At 55.5% G+C, this 6313-nt stretch overlaps 1 pseudogene; it reads left to right on the top strand.

The window, feature by feature from the left end:
- The first annotated feature begins 1049 nt into the window (after positions 1–1049).
- The window catches only part of LOC113978266, a 31577-nt pseudogene continuing 26313 nt past the window's right edge, over positions 1050–6313 (top strand).

Below are 6313 nucleotides of genomic sequence, written 5' to 3'. Positions count from 1 at the left end.
GGGGCAGCCGGGAGTGTTGGGACCAGCCAGTGCTGGGGCCGAGCAGAGCACGAGGCCTCTTGCAGACCCCTGGAGCAGCCTCCCACTTGCCAGCCCTGCCCTGGTGGGGTGACACTGTCCCCTCCCTCCAGGACACTCCCCCAGAACTCATTGGGGGGACCTTTTGTGTGTATTCCTGGTTGTTGATTGATGCTGGGGACCTGAGGGAGCCTCTGCAATCCCATGAATGGGGCAAAATCTCCTCTCCAGAGCTTGACTTACTGCAGATTTTGCAGGGAAATCTGTGCTGGCAGCTGCATCCTGAGCCCAAGGGCGGTTTGTATCCCCGAGTGCTGATCCATCCTGGGGACCCAAGGGATCCTCTGCCATTCCATCCATGCAGCAGGAGTCACCTTCCTGCCCTTGACTCCCTGCAGAGGAACAAGTGCCATCTCTCTGTTTGGGAGAAGCCAGATGCTGCCCCTGGGCCATCAGAAGTGGTGCTGAAGCTTCTTTCAGCCCAGCCCCGGGTGCAGTTTTCTCATCCCCTCAGCGAGTGCCCGCTCCCCCAGCCGGCACTGACCAACCAGGGCGTTTGGCACACTTGGTTTGGTGGTTTGGAGAAACAGCCCCGGACTGGCAGGGGGTCAGAGAACCTCGAGTAACAGCCCTGGAGAGTTTTAAGTGACACAACATTAATACAGCTTTTGATTAATCTATAGCAACTCAATCAAGTGCTTATAAAATGGCCTCACTCCTCTCATTCTCCCAAATAATCACCATTTTTTTGGATGGAATCTTCATATTTTGGAGTATTTTCTGGTTAAACTTTAACTTTTTGCAATTTGAGGGGGGTTCCATCTCACTATTTTATATAGGTTTTTTCCCTTAATTTCAGTGGTTTGGGTTTTTCTGGGCTGAATCTTGGTGTTTTGGAGGTTTTTATGGACACAGGATGCCCGGTGAGTTCTAGACATGGACTTGGGCAGGAGGAACCCCCAAGCCAACGCGCTCAGCCCTTGTTTCCCCCCCCCCCCCATCAGGATTTGTCCTTCCCAAAGCTTGGGCGGATGGAGGAGGAGGCTGCAAGGAAGAGGAAGATGCCTTTGGCGCCCCAGGCAGGTGAGGAGGAAGTCAGTGTCCCTTTGGGCGGGTGTTGTGCTGGCTCTGGCAGCCGAGCATGGCCCCCGGCTGCAGGACAACCCCGCTGCCGCCACCGTCCTGCCGGGCCCGGAGTTGGGGGGATGTCCTTGGCCTTCCCTCTGGGCCGGAGGCAAATCCCCTCCCTGTCCTTCTTGCTTCCTGCCCCAGGCCCCGAGCTGAGGACGGAGAGCCCGGAGGACAAATCCCCCCAGCAGACCCTGTTGGGAGAGGCCGTTTTGAAGGGCTCCACGGCGCAGGAAGGCAGCGGGGAGGAAAAGGGCCTGAGATCCCCCCGCAGGAGGGGCTCCAAAGCCAGCCCAGGGTGCTCTGAGGAGGAAAGACCCAGCCTGTGCCGGGAAGGCAGCTGGAGCTTGAGGCAGAGCTCTGACCTGGTGGTCCCTGAGCAGCCTCCCAGCAGGAAGAAGCCCTTCAGGTGCTTGGAATGTGGGAAGAGTTTCAGGAATAGCACTGGCCTCCTTTGCCACCAGCGCATCCACACTGGGGAACGGCCCTACACGTGTGGGGAATGTGGGAAGAGCTTCAATGGCAGCTCCACCCTCTGCACCCACAAGCGTATCCACACTGGGGAACAGCCCTACAAGTGCTTGGAATGTGGGAAGAGGTTTCAGACCAGCTCAGCTCTCCTCGTGCACGAGCGGGCACACACCGATGAGAGGCCCTTCTGCTGCACCGACTGCGGGAAGGGCTTCAGCCGGAACTTCACCCTCATCACCCACCAGCGCATCCACACCGGGGAGAGGCCCTACAAGTGTGGGGAGTGTGGGAAGAGCTTCGCCCAGAGGGCTAATTTGACCTCACGTCAACGGACGCACCGGTAAGAGAAGCCCTCGAGTGCCCCGACTGTGGGAAGAGCTTCGGCCTCTGCTTCCACCCCGAAAGAACCCCTTGATGGTGAGGCAACCCCTGGAGTCCAGTGACTGTCAGTCCATCCCTTTCAACCTGAAAAGGCAAGTCCCCTTTCCCAGGGGCAGGTTCTTCCAACAGAACCCTCTTAGGGTGTGTGTGGAGATTGCTGCCTTGGCTGGGGACCCCCCAAGGTCACTGCTGGAGGTTGAGAGCAGAGATCTCCCCACCAGCGTTGGTCTAGGGGAGTTCCATCCATCTCTAATTAAGAATTCTTGCTTTTGTGCCAGCTTGAGTAGAATTGCTTCAACAATTGCTTTAGTGTAGAGCACTGTCCTATCTTATCCTGTACTGCTGGTAGTTTTAGTGTTTGTATTGTGCAGTAAATAATTCTGATGAAGATCTTCTGTCTGATCATTTGTATCCCTAAATAATTCCTTTCTATCAATAGATCTCTTTTGCCATAATTAAAAGCTGGGGGACAAAAGTGGTTCAGTCACACCTTTCTAATTCCTCTAAACTGAAACTGTTGGCATAATCCAAGGCTGCGATTGGATACAGCAGCCCCCAGCACCCCAGACGAAGTTGGGAGCTCAGGGGGGCCACCCCCCTGTGCCTAAAGACCCCCATGAGACCATCAGACCTGCCAGACCACCCCGCCTTTTCCACCCTTCTCCCTCTTCCTCCCACTTTTCCATTGTCCCCTCAATCTCCAGTTTCCCCCCGAACAGTTTTCGGGTCCCAACCCCCACATTTTGCCCCCTCTCCTGTGGGCACTGAGGGAGAAAATGAGGCTGCACACACAGAGTTCCATTTCAGGACTTGTCCGCCCATCTTTCCGGCATCCCCCTTTCATTGGGCTTCCTTTGGAAACAGCGCCTGGGCTTTGTGTTTTAGTCCACCGGAATTCCCAGCATGGCCCCAAAGCAGTGCCCTGATCCCACACATTCCCCTCCCCTCATGTGCTGGCTGTGTTCAGCCACCAGAGAAAAACACAGGCTACCATGCAGGGCATTCCAAGTGGTTTCCACTTTGGCAAACCGCACTCTCTTGATGGAAAACACCAGTCAAGGCCAAAACACTCCTTGTTGATCCTGATTAACTGAGTGCAGCTGCTGCTGCCTTAACTTTTTCCCATTGAAAATTCTCAGGGTTCCTTTGCTTCCAGGAGGCCCCACATGTCCCAATGGACCCTTGATTCCATGAGCTTCCACAGTCTCCAAAGGTTCCTTTAGTTCCAAGAGGCCCTGCAGTCCCCAAATGCCCTTTGGATTTTCGGAGATTTCCCATTGTCCTGGGGTCCCTTGTCCTTCAGAAGTAGCTGCAGTGGTTCTGTGAGCTTTGCAGTGTTCCAGGAATCCTTGGGTTCCAGGAGAGCCTGCAGTTTCACAAGGACCACGTGAATCCAGGAGGTTCTGCAGGGTCCCAATGGCCCCTTGATTCTGGGAGGTTCAGAAATATCTCAGGGCTCCCTTGGTTCCAGGTGGACATGCATGTCAGCAGGAACCCTTGGTTCCAGGAGGTTCAACAGTGCCCCAGAATTCCTTTGATTTCATGAGGCCCTGGATTGTCCCAATGGACTCCTGATTCCATCAGCCCCCTCAATGTCACAATGGTCCTTGGTTCCATGAGGTTCCACCATGTCCTTGCTGGAACATGCGTGGTTGTAATGCTACCCCACCTGCAGAGCTGCCTCCAGCTCTGGGCTCCAGCACAGGAAGGATATGGACCTGTTGGAGTGAGTGCAGAGGGGAGCAGCAAGAGGATCAGAGGGATGGAGCAGCTCTGCTGTGAGGAAAGGCTGAGAGAACTGGCATTGTTGAGGCTGGAGAAGAGAAGGCTTTGGGGTGACCTAATTGTGGCCTTGCAGTGCCTGAAGGGAGCCAAAAGATGGAGAGAGACTTTGGACAAGGGCCTGGAGTGACAGGACAAGGGGCAGTGGCTTCACACGGATAGAGGGAAGGGTTCCAGGAGATAGTAGGAAGGAATTCTTGACTCTGAGGGTGCTGAGATGCTCTTGAAGGCCCCTCCCAAGCCAAAGCATTCCATGATTGTGGGACTGGTGGGTGAGGTGGTGGTCGGAGCTGTCTGGGGCACAGGGACCCAAAATGAGGGAGTTTTCCATTGTGGGGTAAGGAAGGAGGGGGCAGCAGAACTGACCCCTTGGACACCTGGCAGGCAGGCTTTGGCCTGAAGCTGGTGATGGGGAGCTGAGTGAAGCCCCCACAATGCAGGAGGAAATGGTCAGTGACCTGCTCTGCCAGTGAGACCCCCACAAGTGCCTGGGCCCACATGGGATGCAGCCAAGAGTCATGAGGGAGCTGGAGAAAGAGCTGACCAAGCCACTCTCACTCCTTCCCCAGCAGTGCTGCAGAACTGCACAAGTCCCAGCTGACTGGCAACAAGCAAATGGGATGCCCATCCCCAGGAAGGGCCAAAAGGAGGATCTGGGGCAACTCCTGGCCTGTCCCATTGACCTCAGGACAGGGGAAGTCCATGCAGCAGATCCTCCTCAGTGCCATCCCATGGCACGGGCAGGACAACCAGGGGATCAGGCCCAGCCAGTGTGGGGTTGGGAAAGGCAGGTCCTGCCTGACCAACCTCATCTCCTTCTCTGACAAAGGACCCGCTCAGCAGCTCAAGGAAAGGCTGGGGATGTGTCTCTCTGGAATTCCGGAAAGCCTTTGGCACCATCTCCCCCAGCATCTCCTGCACAAACTGGCTGCTCATGGCTTGCACGAGGGAACTGTTTGCTGGGTGACAAAGTGGCTGATGGCCCAGGGAGTGGTGGGGAATGGAAGGAAATCCAGCTGGGGCCGGTCACTAGTGGGGTTCCCAAGGGCTCAGGGTTGGGGCTGCTCCTGTTTAACATCGTTGTTGATGATCTGGGCCAGGGGATCGAGTGCCCCCTCAGGAAAGTCGTGGACAACACCACGTTGGGTGTGAGTGTGGATGTGCTGGAGGGCAGGAAGGCTCTGCAGAGGGATCTGGACAGGCTGGATCAATAAGGCCAAGTGTCAGGGCCTGCACTTGGCTCCCAACAACCCCCTGGAACGCTCCAGGCTGGGGGCAGAGGGGCTGGAGAGCTGCTCAGCAGGAAGGGACTTGGGGGTGCTGCTTGACAGTGCTTGGATATGAGCCAGAGTGTGCCCAGGGGGGCAAGAAGGCCAAGGGCATCCTGGCCTTTGTGGAGAAGAGTGTGGCCAGCAGGAGCAGAGAACTGATTGCCCCTCTGTGCTGGGCACTGGGGAGGCCCCACCTCGAGTGCTGTGTCCAGTTCTGGCCCCTCAGGGCAGAAAGGCCCTTGAGGGGCTGGAGCGTGTCCAGAGAAGGGAATGGAGCTGGGGAAGGCTCTGGAAAACATGTCTGCTGAGGAACGGCTGAGGGAACTGGGCTTGTTGAGTCTGGAGAAGGGGAGGCTCAGGGGGGACCTCATTGCTCTCTCCAGTGACCTGAAAGGAGGTTTTAGTGGGATGGGGGTTGGTCTCTTCTGCCAAGGCTATAGTGAAAGGTTGTGAGGGAATGGCCTTAAATTGCATTGGGCAAGGTTCATATTAGATATGAAAGAACCCTTTTTCCACTGAGAGAGTGTTGAGGCATTGGAACAAGTAGCCCAGGGAGGTGGTGGAGTCTCTGGAAGTGTTCAGGTGTGTCGTGGGTTGACCTTGGCTGGACACCAGGTACCCTCCCAGCCACTCTATCACTCCCCTTCCCAGCGGGACAGGGGAGAGAGTAAGGTGGGAAAAAAAAATGACTGGTGGGTTGAGATAAGGCAGTTTTTTTTAAAGCAAAAAGCAAAGTGAAGCTTGTGCACACAGAAGCAAGAGGTAGCAGGGTTTGTTCTCTACTTCCCATGAGCAGCCATGGTTGGCCACTCCTGAGGAGCAGGGCTTGGGTGTGCGGGACGGTTCCTCAGCAGGCAGCCATTAGACAATGAATGCCCCCCTCCTGCTCTGTGCCTCAGCTTTTAGAGCTGAGCTGATCTCCCATTGTCTGCAATGTCCCTTGGGTCAGTTGGGCTCAGCTGACCTACTTGGGTCCCCTCCCAGGGTCTTGCCCTCAGCTAAGGAAGGAATGTCCCAGTGTTGGTGCTGTGCTCAGCAGTGGCCAAAACACTGGTGTGTTCTCAACACCCTTCCAGCTGCCAATGCAAAGCCCAGCCCTGGGAGGGCTGCTGTGGGGAACTGAACTGCAGCTCAGCCAGACCCAACACGAATATATATGGCACATATTCTGTAGAATCCATCCTTAGGTGTTGTATGATAGATCTATAAGATATTACAAATAATAAGCAATAATAAGGCAAATGTCCTCCTTAGGGACACAC

Source organism: Neopelma chrysocephalum, unplaced genomic scaffold (assembly GCF_003984885.1).
Source record: "Neopelma chrysocephalum unplaced genomic scaffold, ASM398488v2 Primary Assembly neopelma1_317, whole genome shotgun sequence".
Taxonomy (NCBI): domain Eukaryota; kingdom Metazoa; phylum Chordata; class Aves; order Passeriformes; family Pipridae; genus Neopelma; species Neopelma chrysocephalum.
The sequence above is the reverse complement of the archived record's forward strand: the minus strand, read 5'-3'. Positions and strand labels throughout refer to the sequence as shown.